This window comes from Centropristis striata, chromosome 5, assembly GCF_030273125.1.
Source record: "Centropristis striata isolate RG_2023a ecotype Rhode Island chromosome 5, C.striata_1.0, whole genome shotgun sequence".
Lineage (NCBI taxonomy): Eukaryota > Metazoa > Chordata > Actinopteri > Perciformes > Serranidae > Centropristis > Centropristis striata.
This window is the reverse complement of record NC_081521.1, coordinates 22,414,072-22,431,637: the sequence shown is the minus strand read 5'-3', so window position 1 is coordinate 22,431,637 and position 17,566 is coordinate 22,414,072. Positions and strand designations below refer to the sequence as shown.

General features: G+C 43.1%; 1 protein-coding gene across 3 annotated transcripts in view; it reads right to left on the bottom strand.

Moving 5' to 3' along the window:
* The window catches only part of rerea (arginine-glutamic acid dipeptide (RE) repeats a), a 140,230-nt gene that overhangs the window by 89,951 nt on the left and 32,713 nt on the right, over positions 1–17,566 (bottom strand). The window contains exon 1 of one of the 3 annotated variants that reach the window (XM_059332408.1): positions 11,341–11,975. The exons of the other annotated variants lie outside the window; for them this stretch is intronic. The gene's annotated coding sequence lies outside the window, so the exon portion shown is untranslated. Of the gene's footprint in view, positions 1–11,340; positions 11,976–17,566 lie in introns of those variants that run through there. 3 annotated transcript variants of the gene reach the window in all.

Below are 17,566 nucleotides of genomic sequence, written 5' to 3'. Positions count from 1 at the left end.
TAATATGAATCATGACTCTGTAGGTCTTCGTGCAGCTAGCCACGCTACAGCCACAGACAGTGCTGTGTTGTAAATATTGCCTTATTCTGGATGCGTTTACTCTCCCTCATCAAAAAGGAGAGAAAAAAACGGCTAGGGGGAAGTGGCCAGGAGTGATGAAAACGCTGCTGGAACAAGCGGGATCTGAGCTCAGAGCTCCCATATCCTCTGAGGACAGCTCATAAAACATGCAGTGGCTGGGACTGGGCCTCTTACAGCAGTGGCATTTTAGTACACCCTGCCACAAATACACAGGCCGCACACACACGGGTAGGCTACAAATTCACAATTAATTTTAAAGAGTCTGAAGGAGTCAGACCTGCATGGTTTACTACCAGGACCACAGGTGAATGCTTAGGTCTTATGATAAAATTACACAGCAGCTACAAAAGGTAACTATTTTCCAAAAACATTAGCAGCAGGGGGGTAGAACAATGGGCTTTTGGGAAAATATGAGAATAGAGGCTGGATATTACGCAGTGTACTGTAGTGATCCACAGATTAACTCTGCCTGTTCATGTGTGAAATGGAGACTTGATCCCTGACTGATAGTGTGCTATGCCTCAAGCAAACACAAGCTGCATATTTTTCATCTTTCCAAACACCTAGCAACTGCAATATATTGGATTACACATTGCATCCTTCACTGTGCAACAACAATGGCACATTAAAAATACTGCCCGGCACGACATATCTCAGGCGACAGACTATAGGCCGGTTGTCTTTTTTTAAACAGAAGGTGAACGCAGCTGGCTGTGCGGCTGAGTTGCTGTGAATAAGCCTCAGATATTCTTGGAATGTTAATGTTAGGCTTTGACCATAGCCGTCTCACCGGCTTCTCCTCTCAACACTGGGCCATTAATGACAATGAAAATACAACTTAGGCCTGTCTGTGCCAATAACACACTTTTAAAATGCAGAGAACGCTACCTGTACTATGTGCTTTGTTTACACTAACCACAATAAAAGGAGAAGAAAACTATATAAAATGCTTGAGTAACCGTTTCTACTGCACTCAATTACCAGAACGTTATGAGACACAATTGTTAACTAATCCCATCCTTGCATTGTGTTTAAGCACACCATATGCTGTGCTCATGCATAGGAAATCAGCCTCTAGTGCTTCTGCCATTGCTGTCGCTGAGTAAGAATCTAGCAGGACAGCTTTGTGGAGCTACAGCCTTGTTAAAATAGCTTCCCACTGCATCTGCAAGCTTATAAAAACCCACTGAGAGCATATTCACTACAGTACAGCATTCATCTAAGTGTATACACACGTGTCAATCTAAAATGTGTAGGCCATTGACACGCACACTCACAAGCACACACATGCATATATAAACAAAAAAAAGCTGCTGCTGCTGCTGAGCAACTGTATTTGCAGTCCAGGTCAGACTATGTGCTCAGCCAATAAATGGCTGGAGTGTAATGTGCCTTGACCTTCTATCTTTCTTTCAGCAGCTCCTTACATATATTGCTGTCTCTCCTCATATATCACTCGGGCAAATGGCGCCCTTCACCCTGCTCCCTCCTGTCCCCTCCTTAAAAGGCTGAGGGGACATCTTTGCCTGCTGTACTCAACTGACAGCAGTGGCAGCTTCCTCGCTAAGCACAAGGGGGGGGGGGGGGGAGGCTCGTCGAGGGGAAATGCTGCAATGAATAATTATGTTTCATAACATGCCCCCCCCCCCCATCCTTTATTAGCATCAAACAATAATTAATGGGGAACAAGGGGCACTGAAGAGTCTGCTTTTCGCTTTCCAGAACAAGAGGGTCAATATGCCCTTCAACCCTTTTCTTTCTGCTCTCAGTCAAAGCAGGAGACACCTCATCCCTCTAAAAACATGCTCTTAGCTTATTTATGATGCCAGTTGCTCTGCTGGAGAGAAAAAGGCAGCATTCCTGCTACTCTCAGCAAAACTGGCCGTATCACTTTACACAGCAGTTCACTACTTCCATCTCCACACCTCTTCTCAGCAGGCCAACTCAACAATTCAATAATGAATATGAAATGCCTCCTAATTGATGTCTATGGGAGATGGAGCGGCTGAAAATACGGGCTATTGGACATGGGCTTGACTTGATTAAGTTTTTGTTTCACGTAAAAAAAAAATAATCTCTGATCAGCAGTAGCAAAGCCAGTCCTGATCGAATTAGCTTTGCACTAAGAGCTCCATTGATCTTGGCACTCATCTGTGCAGATGAGACCCGGAAAGGCAGCTGGTAATCCAATAGCAGGGATGGGAAGTGCTTCAAGGACTCTGCTGTGTTTACCCACCTATTTCCTACACAAAGAGGCAAGATGTTAGTGCACGACACTCACTGGACTGATTAGAAGCCCACGGGGCCTTGGGAGCTCCAGTGAAATGAATAAGAGCCGCGGTGTGACCAAAAGCAAGGTACTTGAAAGCTGAAAGTAATTGCTTTCGCCATAGCTATCATGTAATGAGTAAACAGGATGAATCAAGCGGAGCCAAGATCAGTGTTGAAATGAGTTGTGCGGTAAAAAAAACTCCAGACCTAATGCAGGCTTCACTTCATAATCCAAACCAAAAATCTAAAAGCAAGGCTGACATCAATTTAAAGCTTCTATTCACTTGAGTGTGAAAGCGTCAGGTTTGGAGAATCAATGCAGTGAAATCTGTCTTTACACTGTGATAACTTCATCGGAGCAAGCATTGATGCAAGCCTTCGCAATCAATTTTGCATGACATGTATGACATCAAACAAGAACCCAGAGGGCAGGGAGCATGCGAAATGAAACAGAGCAAAACTAAGGTAGTAAAGGGCAAAACATACAGCTGTTTCGCTTGTGGAAACAGTTCAAGTGAAGGGCGCTGAATAGTATCGCTGTCGTGCATTAGCGCTCCTCCTCACACACAAACACACACCCGTAATCCATCAAGGATTCATGAGTGAATACTCAATAACAAACTGAGTGCATTTCCCTCCTTTACATATCACTGCAGCAAGAAAAGAGTGAGATATCTTCGGCAACCCACAGACACACCGCAAACACACACTACTCTCATACCACTCTAATAACCTTGGGCTGTCTACCAGTGCCGTGACTTTATGGAACAGTATGGGCTCTAAATAGAAGCTCCATTTCTCACCAGCAGTCAGTAACAGCTATATTCCCGCCACCCTGTCATTAAATATTTATCTTAGTCGAGTTGCCGATCATACCAAGGTGATAACCATTTAAACATCTAAATCTCGAGCTTTTTTTGCCCCTCACACCTCAACATGGCCACAGTAAAATCCTATTTTTAAAAAAGATTATCTACAAGTGTTCCTTTAATCAGTGCATGGCAGGATTTTAGAAATCCCTCAACAACTGTCCCAGAGGAATACCTTTCTCTGAAGCCCTATCAGGAAGAGGATCTCCTTCACCGACAGCAGACTGACTGTGTGGGAGTGAGTGTGTTTGAGGATGAAAAGATGTGCTGCTACCTTGCTATGATGTCCTCTCCAACAATCTCAGAACAAAGGCCTCCATTTTGAAGTGGAGTTATGATGGCACGGCGCTCTTAAGGTCCTCTGTTGCCTTGTGTCCTATTGCTTTCTATCCTCTTTGTTAGGCTGGTGTTTGTTATGCTAGTGAGATAAGCCACTGTTGTGGGTGGCTGGGTGTACTACAGCAACCGGTGTACTGATTGAGTGCCAAAGCCGACAGTCTGTGGGAGGGATTGTGGGCGTTATAGATCACTGGGAGACAGATGTCCAGTCTTGCCCCGGCGCTGACTCAAACACTAACCCCAAAAACCGTGTGTTTGCAAACTGGACTGCTTCCTGGTGGGTCTTAAGTTGATCTTTATCAGGCCAATAGAGTCAGCTCTCTTTATCATAGCAACCTTTCTCTTTTACTGGCGCAGGGCTGAGCGGCTTTGTTATTTATGAAACATAAGAGGTGGAAGTGTTCTCTGCTACAGCCTGATAAACATTACAAGCTGTCTTGTGCAGGCAAACAAGCAACCTGATTCGGAAAAAATGACACCAGGCTGGAGCAAACAAAGAAATGCGAGGTTTGGATGAATGCAGAAAAACATTAAATGAATATTGCAAATGCCTCTGGAGACGGATGAATGGCAGTGCATTGGCAAGACACAGAATCATTGTCTCCCATGGACGCACTGAGATTCTCCGCTGCACTAAATAAGTGTCATGCTCCAATAAGCAGAATCAAACCCCTTTGAGCATCTGTTGTCTTTAACTCTCCCCTCTCTTTGTTTTATGGTGCGCCGTCACAGTTAATGATTTCCTCAAGATCTCCATTTTTCACATACGATTTACATGCTTGAAATGCTTAATTGAGCAGACATGGGTTTGTAAAGCAACCATTACTGCCGAGCTGAGTGTTTGGGCAGAGCTTAGGAATTCTATCTTAAAAATCCAAGGTTGATCAAGAGGAAACGGACAAGGTATCAGCATATTGCCTTCCAGTTTCTCCTGGTTTACATATCTGGATTGTGCAGTCATCCCTTCCAGAGAGAATCCCCGCCAGCGAAAACAATTACACTCCCCCCACCCGAGCATAAGCCTCTCGCTGACTGCCTCAACTCAGCTTGACAATCAAGCCCATTAGATCTTTCTGTGAATTAAAGCTAGTTAACTAAAAGCACTGACACACATCAAGAATAGTCATTAGCCTGTCTTTTTAGCATAAAAAACAGGAATGATTTGCCGGTTCAGAGAGATCATCTCCCTACATGCAGCCCGGGGCAGCCCTTACTGTCTACCTCATTATTTTTGGAAGAACAAGGCCACTGATGAATCCGGTTGGGTTAAATGTAAGGTGCTCTCGTTATGACCTGGCTCACACACAGCAGCGGCGGCATACTGCTTTAAACTGCTCTTCTTACAGACAAAAGAAAATGGAGTAACTCGCCAACACTGTAAATATACGGATAAATCTCACTCAACTAAGCTGAAAAATCAAAGTGGAATTGTTGGAGTACATCCCTCCCACGCAGCTGCAAATTCTGCAGTGAGAAAAGCTGTCAACTGTTGGCTTTTTGTGGATACTAGCAGAGCTGACAATTGCCAATGATACAACGTGAGTGATAAAGACATTCATTCCTGCTTAGAGAGAGGTTTTCCAGATGTGATAGGCTGCAACGCTCCAGTGCTTCATTACTGGATAGACAGAGGCTGTTGCTGTGTTTCCCCATTTACGTTGCCAGGGTGACAAATGAAAAGCAGAATCACCCGCACAACTAATCAAATGAGTGAGTGACAACAAGTCAATATTTTCTCATTGTGTGGACAAGCAATATATCTGCACAGTAACGGGCTGTGCTTCAAGGCTTAGGCAACGCTAGACACACAGTATTATACGGATAATGTGCCAATAATCTGGCTCTGTGACCAGTGCCAATAAAGACGCAGTATCAAAAGACAACCTTTACCAAGTATGGGCTAAATTACCTACACACCAGACATCGTCTAGACTCTGGACTTCAAACAAACATACTCTGTTGTGTAAGGGCTACAAGCCAACAAAGACAAAACTGTAATTGGACATTGATCTGTCGAGGTCTAAGGACAAATAAATCATCCTAAGAGCAGCCATGAAGACAGCGGTATGTAAACACACCTTACTGGAGATGTTAGAGAAAATGGGCAAATTGAGAACTACAAGTACCAAGTAGTATCTGCTCAGAGAATTAAGATTGTATCCATTTTGCTTTAATTCCTTGGGGCTCATTTGTCATTTTTAGAAGACATCTTATTAAAAGAAAAAAACCCAGACAATTATCTTGCTTTTGATTACATACTTGACAAAAAAACCTCCCTAAACACAAAATGGAGCAAACATCATCTCTACAAGCCTGGTTAAACACAAGCAAGATCAATGGGTAAATTTATCAGCAAATATTACCATTCGCTGCCTGGCAAGTAATCATTAAGGAATGGCACTGATGCATTATTCATTGGCTAATGTATAATTCAGACTTAACAGCAGATCCTATGCATAAATAAAGCTGTGATACATTTAAACACATTAAATGTTTACTTGCTAAAATAGGATATGAATGTGCAGCATGAAAGCTTCCCTGCTGCTGTCACTCGATTTTTCTGCAGCCATTGCTGAGGATGCAGAGATGTAAGTTGGATACAGGAGTATAGACTCTGACAGCCCACTCATCATAACACACACACCTAATGGACCCCGGCTACTGATATCCAATATACAGTGAGGGGAAATAAACTCTGCCTGGGTATGCAATTGCTAAAATCACATCAAGCTTCTTGTTTCTTTGTTGTACTAATAAGAGCTGCAACCTTTAGCCGACGTTTAGATTAGTCGATCAACAGAAAAATATGCAATTATTTTGGATAATCGATTATTTATTAAACTAATTTTGTATGCAGAAAATGCTGTTTATCCTCCAAAAATTTGAGATTTTCTGCTTTTCACTGTTGTATATCATATTAGACTGAATACTTTTGGGTTTTAAAGACATTTTAAGAGATCACCTTGAACTATGAGGGACTGGGATGGACATTGGTCACTATTTTCTGAAATTATACCCACCAAGTGAATAACCGATTAATAGAAAGAAAAAAATGGCAAATTAGCTGATGCCCACAAACTAAGTAGAGCAGCACAATATGGCAACATATAGGCAAGAGGGCTATCTCAAGATGTTTTTCTATATTTCCTTATGGCGATGTCGACAAAAACAGCAGTCGAACTGTGTAGTGGCAATATTTATGTTAGCTGGACCACTGTATTTATCCTTGGACATAGAAGCAAAGCTGGGGAGAACGAAAGAGTCTGTTTTGCTAATGTGGAGTATATTAAAAGAGGCTTTTCCATGTGGTTATTTCATAAAGACTATATTAAAGTACCACATTACATTCTATATAGTTATTGAGATATGACATTACCTATATTAGGATGGAGGATTTTGGCCAAATCGCCGAGCCCTACTAAAAAGCGAATAAAATTTAGGGTTGGTCAATAAAAGTACACATTACAGCCTAACAGAATACACATTTTTCTTTCCTGGCACATGAAAGTTTATGTACTGTTGCTTTATCGTCCTCAGACATTGGCATGTGTGTTTAAACATCACAGCGGGATTGTGAGGATGTTCTCGTTGAAGTGTCAGAGCTGGTGTCAGAGGGACAGTCAACAGGGAGGATGAGGAGGAGGCAGCGAGGACGCACAGGCTCCATCTGACGGTGTTCGAAGCGGGCGGCCCTGTGGGGACCGCCATTCCACTTTATGACCATGCACTGAATTAACGAGGCCAGATGTCCCCCCACTTAACATGTGTGAAAGTGCCCTCCGATGGGCTCAGCTGCTTTAAGGATGTACCGACAGAGTGGGGGGAAAAGGAAACAGAGCCTATTTTCAATTATCCCAATTTCTCACTCATCGTTGGCTCCCGAGGTTTATGTTAATTAAAGATATCGGCCCCTTCCTCTGTGCACAAAACAATTTAGATGGAATTTTCTATGAACAATCAAAGCACCTCTCCAGTCCTTCATCACTCTCTATTTCAGTAGTCACCCACCAGAGGGTACTGCCTCCTTAGCAGTGCTACCACTGTTTCATGTGTACCATGTCAATCAGTGGCTAATGTATTCTAAATGCGTCACTGGTGAACCACTATCTGCAAGGACAATAGGTCAGGAAGTGGCGAGCTGGCTTGTTCCATTTAGAAATGAAACCCGTCTAAAGAATCAACAAGACCTGAAGAGATTTATCATTGCTGCTCAAAACCATGAGTGTGCTTATGAGTAGGGGGATGGAAATGATCCCAACAATGGAATGGACGCCATGACTTCTCATTGATTTTCCGCCTAGATTTATTATAAGGCTGCTCTTGCATTTCTGTGATGTTGGGGTCAAAAGTGAGAGGGTAACTGCGAGTGTACCTTGTATGTGGCTGAGAGAAATGCAGTTAAGTCACATTCACACAACCAAAAAGCCAGAGTTGTAATTTACCTACAAACAGTTTGTTTTTAATGGGTCAAAAATCACATCTGTTTTCATTTATGTTGCTTATTATAATAACAATTGGGTCATTTCTTTGTAATTACAATGGGATACAGTTGAGTCATTCAGATTATTACCCCGATGGAAAAGATATCAAGACCCCAGCAGACTTACTCATTAGAAAGACAATTAAAGGCCTGCCAACATTGCATCAATTACAATTTCTCTGATTCTTTATGCATTACATCGAGCCGGTAAAACAAACACAACACACAGACAACCTGAGTGTTTTTCTACCAGCCAGAAACTGCCATCATCCTGACACAGGGAGGAAAAAAGGGGGCAGAGACGCAGCGTGGTGCAATCCCAGTGAGGGCCATCATGCGAGCAGATTAAATAACGTTTTTCCAATGCCCTGTCAAACATTCAGCCGCCTCTGAGCAGCTAGACAGCCGTTACAGCCTCACTCTATGAAGCATCTCTCTCTCTGTATGGCCAGAAACAGCCTCTTTGATCCGGATATCGCCCCTCAGATTCCTCAGAGGTGACACTCATACACGCGCCTGTATGTGAGCTGAATGTTTACTCGCTCTCTGTACCTTGTCAGCGGTGAGACTTGTGTTTATGAAGAGGGGGTGAGTCACACCGCTACTATGATTCCCTTGGTTTACATGAATCAACAACGGCAGACTGCGGACTCAGACCCAGATCAAATTGCACATCAGATTTAATTTCCTACAAACACTGGTATGAAGCACTGCAAATAGAGATGATGTGAAATGATACAGACAGCGGTATGGTAGTGTGTACATAATTAAGGTTAAGACCACTATATTCTCATCTGATAGCAGTCGTACCATGAAACCCTGAGTGCTCTCTTCCCATACAAATCCCACACTGCAGAACAACTCAGGCTCTTGTGTACAACTCCATTAAGAGGTCTGACCACTTCGTCTTTCATACACTCCACAAGTAGTGGAACTAAATGGATATCCTAACCTCTGGGAATGTGAGGAACATTTATAAATGTCTTCAGAAAGAAAAGCTATGCTATGTTTCCTTACATGATAGTGAACGTTGGCCACATAACCAAAATCTGTTCTGTCACACTACTGGCTACCATTTCAGAGACGGGTCTATCATTCGATTCAATGACCACCAAACAGGGAAAAAAAAACATTTATCGCTTTATGAATCAACCAGAAAAAAGCCTTTGGCTACGTCCACACTATACAATTTGAAACGCCATTTTAAAAGCAGAACGATCTCCTCCCACATGGTAATTTAGCACCGTTTCAGAAAGAATATCTGTCTGTACTAAGACGCCTAAAAATGCACATCACATGACCGGTGTAACCCATGTAGGGCTTATAATGCCACTGGACACAGGAAGTTTTGTTAGTAATAGCTTGCCTCCAGCACATGTAGGCAGAGGTAGCAATATAAAATGCAGAATTCAGCTCACTGCAAGACAACAAGGCCTGCAACATGTGTAATTCATCCATGTTGAATTAACCAGTGGCAGTCAAAACTCATGACGTTTGTTTGCTTCTGGAAAAAAAAATTAGGAAGCAAACATAGATGTCTTCTCACCCATATGACTGGAATGTTTAACTCTCATCTTTTTATGCAGCTAGAGTGTCTTCCAATAGTGCTGGTGCATACCATATGATGAGTGACATCACGTGAAAATCATCAATGCAAAGGGAAGAAAATGTGTATAGCTGTAAACTCTTCCCACTTGATCTGTTAATGATGTCTAAATCAAAGATCACTCCCTTGTAAGATTACAGAGCACCGGCTGGCTGCGCAGTGTTGTGAGTTAAAGGAACACTAAGGAACAAAACCACTGTTAACTTTTTAACCATAATTGCACCTCATGACTTATACAGTGCCCCGTATTCACATCAGCGTGACTTTTAAAACCAATTGAGCTCAAATGTTCAAAACATTTTTAGGTGGAGCAAATGTCCTTTATGTTCCAGCAATGCTCCATTATCTGCTGTGCTTGTGCCATACATTAGCCCATGCAGTGTCGTGGATTAATCACATCTGAATCATTAAGCTAGAGGTCACTTCTCAGCTAGCAGGGGGACACACAAAAAATGCCAGAGGAAGCCGGGCTTGGTGGAGATTAGCTCCTCACAATTAGCAATGTAACATCTGAGTCCATGTAATAGCTTGGTGAAAAATGCAGCAGCAGGGGGAGGACTCCAGGAAGGGATTGTTTTTATATGGCGGAGATTGAAGGTAATCACTGCCTCCCCCCTCCTCGATTTATATCTTGTTACAGGGCTGAAGATTTCTTTGTGCTGATGTGGCCACATACCCTGTGGATTCAGCTTCTGACTGGAGTCACATGAAGACTTACTATGACCAATTTACAGTGATTTAAGTAAACAAGCACTCCTCCCCCCTTCTACTATAACTGGAAAACATTAGATAAGCTGCCTTTCAGACAAATAACTGTAGTCTGCTTTCAAATCCTAAGCTGTCCCCCTCCTTTACACACACACCACCACCAACCCCCCCTGCTCTTTTCAACAACAGGCACAGATCTCCCCCCTCACAGTGAGAGCTGCATGTGCTTGGGCCAGAGTTCATAGCCTCTGGGGTGCTGAAGGGGGGAAGTCAAGTTAATTTGGTGGTCCTTCAACAGTTTGCTGGTTCAGCCGATCTCCTGCACATGGTCTTCTACCAGTCTTTCAAAAACACCCAACTTTCTTTCCATTATTACACTCAAATAATCAATTTATGACTCGAGCAAAGCTGTAAATCCAACAGCCAATCCTTTTTTATGTGAAACTTGGGGAAATCCCACCCGTCTCACTGACTCATCAAGATTAGTTTTTCTTCAACTTCAACCCTCTTGTCAATATGCAGCTTCCTCGAAGTTGATTGATTGCTAGAATACACACTCGCAAGTAGTTTTTATATCTTTGATGTCTGCTTCCTGGGCAGCTTTCATTTTGTTTACTTCATTATTCCGACTCTAAAGCCATTAGCTGCTGAAGCCCTGTTGCAGGCTGGCCAGGTCATGGAGGTTGCCTGGGGGTTTGCTACACAGTCTACAGAGAGCCAAGTTTTACAACAATGCAGCCAACTTTGAGCTCGCCGGAGCACTCAGAAACATTTGACTGGAGGTCACACACACTTCCTTCTCAGGGTAGAAACCAAATTAGGACACTTTTAGCTCAAAGTGTAAGTGCCACCCGACTTTATTCATCACTATTTCCCGAATTCCGTTTCTTTATCACCCACACATTGCTCTCCCTGTCTGCACCCCCCTCCACCTCCTCCTCCAACCACAACCGTCCTGCAAATCTTTTTTTTATTCAACTACTCACCCGCCAGTCTGGAGATTCTTGGAGTCCCAGAGACTGCTGCAAACAAGTTCAAAACGCAATCCTTGCCCGAGATGACCCACCGAACTTAACGCCAGCTGGGCCAAATCCAAGAACCGGGACAAAACGAGGCGAACACGGGCACTTTTTATCCCCCCGTTGCGTTTTTTTCTTCTTTTAAACCCGCTGCCCGCACGGAGGGGCTCAGGCGAGCACTTGCTTCAACAAAAGACGGTTTCACTTTACTGATTTACTGTTCGCGTCCGAGCAAAGGCACTATACCGCCAGCTAGTCCCCCCTCGAAACTGCTCCTATTCCCTTCGGCCGTGTTGTTGTTGCTGTCGATGATAGTGTCCACATGAAAAGTAACACAGCGCTTGTTTCGAGGGGTAGGAAACCAGCGAGTTCGCCGTTTACAGGCTCCGCTTCCTTTTTCCACACACACACACACACACATACACACACTCGCATACACACACGCGCTCCCCCTTCTTCTCTTCTCTCTCTCTTTCCTATGCACACACACTCTCCACGCTCTCCCTATCGCTCCCTCAGTCTCTGTAAACCCCCCCTTCTCCTCCTCCTCCTCCTCCTCTTCAGCTGTTCAACAGACGCATCCACATGGCTGACCTAGTCTTTCTTTATCCAGACACTAGTGAAGGAGAATTACCCCGACCACACTAAAAAAAAAGGAGAGAAAAAAATCCGAGCGAAACAAAAACATGGACTGGATTCAAATAATCGTCAGGGACAAAAGGGTGGAGGTGGTGGTGGTTGGGGGACGCCAATGGGGCTGTTGATTGATGGCAGCCCTGTAGGGAAACGCAGCGCGCACTGTGTGTGTGTGTGTGTGTTTGCAACTGCATCATGAAGCTAGATGCACGGCAGCCAAAGTGGCCCGACCCACTACCATCAGCCGATCAATGGTAACGCTTATGGGAATGTGACTGAAACACTAAAGCAAGACAATGAAAAGCCGTGAAAGCTAGTAGTAGTGCCTTGTTAATAATGGCTTAATAGCACACTACATTTTTTTCTCCCTCTCTGCTCAATGCTACACAGCAATGACACGTTTTAATGGTAAATAAATTAAATAATTACAAGATATTCCTAAATACAGGTCCCTGATTTATATCTGGAAACACTGCGCATCTGCTGGAAAATACACAAGAGGAAAGAAAGCGACTGAATGTTGCTCAGGCTTGTGGAGCTCATTTGCATTTTTGGATAATGAATTAATTAGTCACCCCACCCATTAAAAAGGCAGAAACAAGCAGGGTTGATAATGTGAATAAGTCCATTAGCAATATTTGGGAGGATGATTTTTAATGGCCAGTCTGCACACATCACATCAAATATGATCCGGGTTATTTTCCACGGTTTCATTTTGTTGTAGAAATATATACATATATATACATCAGGCTTCCTTTTTTTTTTTCAACTACCAATGAAAAGAAGTCTGACAATCTCCCTGACACATAAGAGGAGCGTGAAAACAATAGATGGACTGCATTAAGTTATAAATTAATAGGATGATTTCCATTTCACTGAGCATGACATATTTTCATTGTCTTAAACATGATATTGGATCACTGTCAGAATCCAATTAACTAAAGCAAATAGTTTGAGCATTGGGCTTTTTTTTTTGCAGTGAAGCCAAACACAGGCAGCAGGAGAGGCAGGCAGTGAGGATCAATAGCAATTGAGTTGAGGGTGGTGTGCAGGGGGTCTTTCATTGTGCTGCAAACCATGTTGGTCGTCTTCGTTTCAATGGCAGAGGGTGGGGGGTGTGCTACAAAACACTGGTAAAACCTTTTCCAGCTCCTGAGGCAACTGTCCTGAGAAGTCGTACTCCCCCTCCACATAGTAACCGAACACAACGGCTCCTCCCTTATCACAGTATGTATACATTTCACAAGGTCAATGTTTATGATATTTACACACAGTCCTTTCCTCAGCTACACAAACATCCAGAGGATCCACGATTGATAATGAGGCAGAAATCTACGTCTCTCACCGATTCTAATGCACAACCGAAGCGTAAAAAAAAGGGAATTCAATGATGTTCCAGGCTCCAGAAATGATTCCATCATGTGTTACACAAGGAGAAACCAGCCAACACATTTTCAGTAGGCTTAAGTTGGGCCAAGACAGCAGTGAAGGGTGAGTGCAGTGAATCCTTTCTGAAGGCAGTGCAGAGCAAAGCTGGATTGGCTGGCGGGGCAGTCTCCCCTCCCTGGCAGATGAGATCCCATTATCAGGCAGACGAGAACTCCACCTCCAGGATTTCACAGCTCCTCTGTTTATCACATGGCTCTGTCAAGTTGGGCACCATTAACCGATAATGAAAGGAGACAACCGGTGCAGTTACAAGCAAAGCACTCCACATTCTACAGGCCTAAGCATGTATCTGGGAAGCTGACTGTGTCTATTCAATTCTGTTCAGCATTCAAACGGCCCATCACAATACCTTTTCCCTGAGCACCCCCTTCTACAGCTACAGTGCCTTCGATCCCGACAGAACAAAAACTGGTTCCTCGCTGCCTCTTTCTGAATTCAGAGGAAAAAGGAAATCTAACAACGATGCGCTCTGCTCGAAAGAGAAAATGACACTTTATTGCAACCGTCTTTTTCCTAAAGATTATTAAAAGGAGAACAATTCCTTGTTAGAGCTTACAAAACCAGAGGGGGCGTGGGAGGGGGGAAAACAGGCACAATAAAGCAACACAAACTATCATTTTGAAATATGTTTTCTTCATCCACATCAAACATAATTAGTACAAGTGTTACTAAACAAAAAGACTGCAAGACAGCCACTGAATCAAAGGCCAACACGGCCCCCTCCTCACCCCTCCCCAGTGTGACTACTCCATTTATGGTTTATAGGATTCTGTAGCCACTTACGCTCATTAAAAATGAATACTTAACAAAAGCTGTGGCTGACACACACTGTTTGCTTTAGCCTGATTTCTCCACACTGGAGAAAAACAAGCCACTCAGAGGCAGCAAACACAGAGAGCAAGCGAGAAAGAGAAAAAGAAAGAGAGAAAGTGCTCGGCGATACAAGTAAGTGAACCAGTAGCTGAAACAACAGAAAAAAGCGACATGGATGACTGAGCCAAGGCTGTGAGAGACTTGGCAAGCCTCAGAGGCCCTGGCCTCTTAAGCACTCATATCTAGTAACTTCATTTAATACATTCACCAGGGATGAGCAGACAAGTTGAAGGAAAAGGGGATTGAGAGAAGAAAACAGACTTGTAAACCAAAAGCAGGGTTAGGTTGTGGCGGTGGTGGGGGTGTACTTCAGAAGACTTTAACACATGACTAAATCTCTACAGTGTAACAAGCTAACTTCCCTGCTGCCAAAACATAATACGAGGAGGGGAAAAAAAGAAAAAGAAAAAAAAGAAAAACGGATGTGCTAGATTGAACCTTGAGACCATTTTACCATTCTCGGGCAGGTATTATCTACAGGAGCCGTTCGTCTCATATTAAAAAAGTTGAACAGTGCTTTCCAGATGAAAAAAGCAGTGACTCTCTCTTCGCCACACGTACCTAAATCCATAAAGAACAAAGGCTCTGTGTGCCTGCTGCTTCAAGTAACTGTTCTTCATACTGACGGCAAGTGCTGATAGGCCTCCCTCTTCACTGTTGGCAGGCAAGCAAAAAAAAAAAAAAAAAAGCTGACTTCAAATCATTCATTGCCCCTTTTAGCCTTCATGGATTCTTAAGAGAGCACTTTACAAGTTTGGGGAATCCAAAGGGAAAATTGGGTCTTACACGACTAATTAAAACACAGACTTTGCCTGGAGGGGGTAGAGAGAAGGGGAAGCAATAAAACAATCCTCTCCAATCTCCCAACAAAGTAACTCAAGGAAATTAGTCAACTAAATATGGTTAACTACACGCTTGTGGATATGAAGATTCAAGGACTTTTAGCTTAAAAAAAAAAAAACAGTACTCGACAGAGTAAATTTTCATTAACTAAAAAAGGACCTTTGAAGAAACGAGGTTACACGTTTCTCTCCTCATGAGCAAACAGCCCTATTATGGTGACAAAAGACTAACTGAAAATCAAGATGTCCTCTGGAGGCAATCCAAACAGACAGCTAGTAATTAACCTGCTACCTAGCGAGCCTTTATTTGCGATCATTAACACAGTTGTAAAAATGTGAAAGAAGCCAAGGAATGGTATTTCACTTTAGGCAATCAGTGCAAGGTCTAGGCTCACATAGCTATCTTGTTTACATAGCTATTCACAGTCACATTTGGCAGCCTCGCAACACTCTGAAAACCAAGACACTTGTAGGCTACATATGTCTAATCTCTTTGCCAAGCTACACAAGCTACTCAAGAGAGTGAAACTTGCTTGCAGCAGCCATTTGGTAAAACTATTGCATATTAAAAAAAATGAATGTCAGTAAACCTTATTCCAGATGGAGGTATCTGCCACCTGGCAGACAAATTCATCAAATGTTAGTGAGAGGAATCACAGCATTTTCTCTTTATAAAATACAGCAAAATCTGTTTTGTCATTTGCAGACTTTGATATATGTAAGTGAAAAATAAACTGATTTTAATAGAAGCTCACACTGTTTATCGTGATTAGATCACAGCTTGCTGACACCAAAGTACGGTAAAAGATGATATGCATGTGAAATAGTTATGAGCCAGAAAAATCAACGAGGTGTGTCCATGAACATACACGTATAGGAAGTGAGGAGACACAGACAAATGCACACGTGTAATAACTTAGATGCTATTTCACTAAGCCCGATTTTCCACACACATTCTTTCTCACATTCAGTTCTCACATGGACTGTCTGATTCTCCAGGCAAAACAGGGCCTCATTCATCTGAATAAAAGAGCAGTCCAGCCTGCCGTGGCTGCACCGAGAACAAACTCTAAGGAATGAAACTGTGTTTCCAAGAGGGCCACAGAAGAGAGACAGACTGCAGGCTGTGGCGAAAAAAAGAGGAAGTTTACATTTCAGGCAAATCCTTTTGTGAACAAAGACGCAGCAAGATAAACAAACAGTACATGTGTCTGATGCTTAACTCTGGAAACAGTTAGTAAAATCCTATTCCAGCAGGGTGAAACTGTGTTTAAAATACATCAGTAGACAGCAAAGCAAATGGGTGCCATGATTGTGAAAGAGAGAAAGAGAGAGAGAGAGAGAGAGAGAGAGGGAGAAGGAGAGAGAGAGTGGCGGTTGGTGTGTGTGATTCCTGTGTGGTTACTGTCTCCAAGCTAATCTGCTCAAATAGCCAGTAACTGCTCCATTTCACACAGAGCACATGGCTGTCTCACCTCCATACACTGCCACCCTATGGGCAGTGAGTGGAGGTGCAGCTTTATGCTGTTGCTGAGCTAAAAGAGGAGGTGGAGAGGAGTCGGGGAGAGGAGGCTCATAATGTGTAAAACAGAAAATGAACTCCCGACACTATAATTTATGACATGCGTATTAAGATGGTGCAGTGGTCCACAAAGCTGTATCTTTTTCTTTTTTTCCCCCCTCCAGTACCAATGCTTATTCAGAAATCAATTACTCTCTTCTGGTCACACTCGGCTGCTCTCAGTGTGTAAGCTAATGATTCAGCCATCTAGTTTACAGATAGATAGTGATAACTAGAATAAGCACAGCCATTATAGGTCAGAGGAACAAGATTTTCAAGTCATTCAAGCTAATTTTTCACATCTCGAATTTTCCATCTTGCTTTCCTCATGTTGCTTTTTTTCCAACTTGGCGTGAATAATAGCAGAGAGAAGTAATCTCAAAGGCAAATGTATGGTCAGCATGTCAACACTGGGTGCTGTGAGAAAAATATATGTTTTTTTAAAAAGACAGCACGGAGACATGGTGTTGAGGCTGTGTTATGAGATTAGACTGTTTTTGTGGGAGCGAATGGGTAAAAAATGTGTCTGTGTGCAGTCGGAGCAGACAGTTGGGAGATCAGTGCTGAGGTCAAGAGGAGCCACTTAGCTGTGCTTTGGCCTTCCAACCCCTACAGCGTTCAGAATCAACCGCTCAACTGTGGGAGTAGATAAAAAGCTTGGCAGCAGTCTTGCAACTGGAGACGGCTACATTTACTAATGCATGCAGGCTTTATTTATGGCTTTTTAAAGATACAAAATGGAAATTAATGGGAATAGGTAGGAAGGTGGGAAGCTTGCTCATTAGTCAGAATGTATATTAGGTCAGCCTCACTCGTGCAGATCCCTAAAGGC